Raw genomic sequence first — 219 nt, 5'->3', positions numbered from 1 at the left:
AAGAAACAAAAGCACAGGAAAGTTAAAAAGGACTCAAGAAAGGAGGGAAGAGCCGGGAGGTGGTGGTGCACGCCTTTAATCCCAGCACTTGGGAGGCAGAAGCAAGCGCATTTCTGAGTTCGAGGCCAGCCTGGTCTACAGAGAGTTCCAGGACAGCCAAGGCTGTCCAGAGAAACCTGTCTCGAAAAAAAACAAAAAAAAGTAGAGAGAGAGAGAAAA

This window comes from Mastomys coucha, unplaced genomic scaffold, assembly GCF_008632895.1.
Source record: "Mastomys coucha isolate ucsf_1 unplaced genomic scaffold, UCSF_Mcou_1 pScaffold22, whole genome shotgun sequence".
Classification (NCBI taxonomy): domain Eukaryota; kingdom Metazoa; phylum Chordata; class Mammalia; order Rodentia; family Muridae; genus Mastomys; species Mastomys coucha.
Note: the sequence above shows the minus strand (reverse complement) of the source record.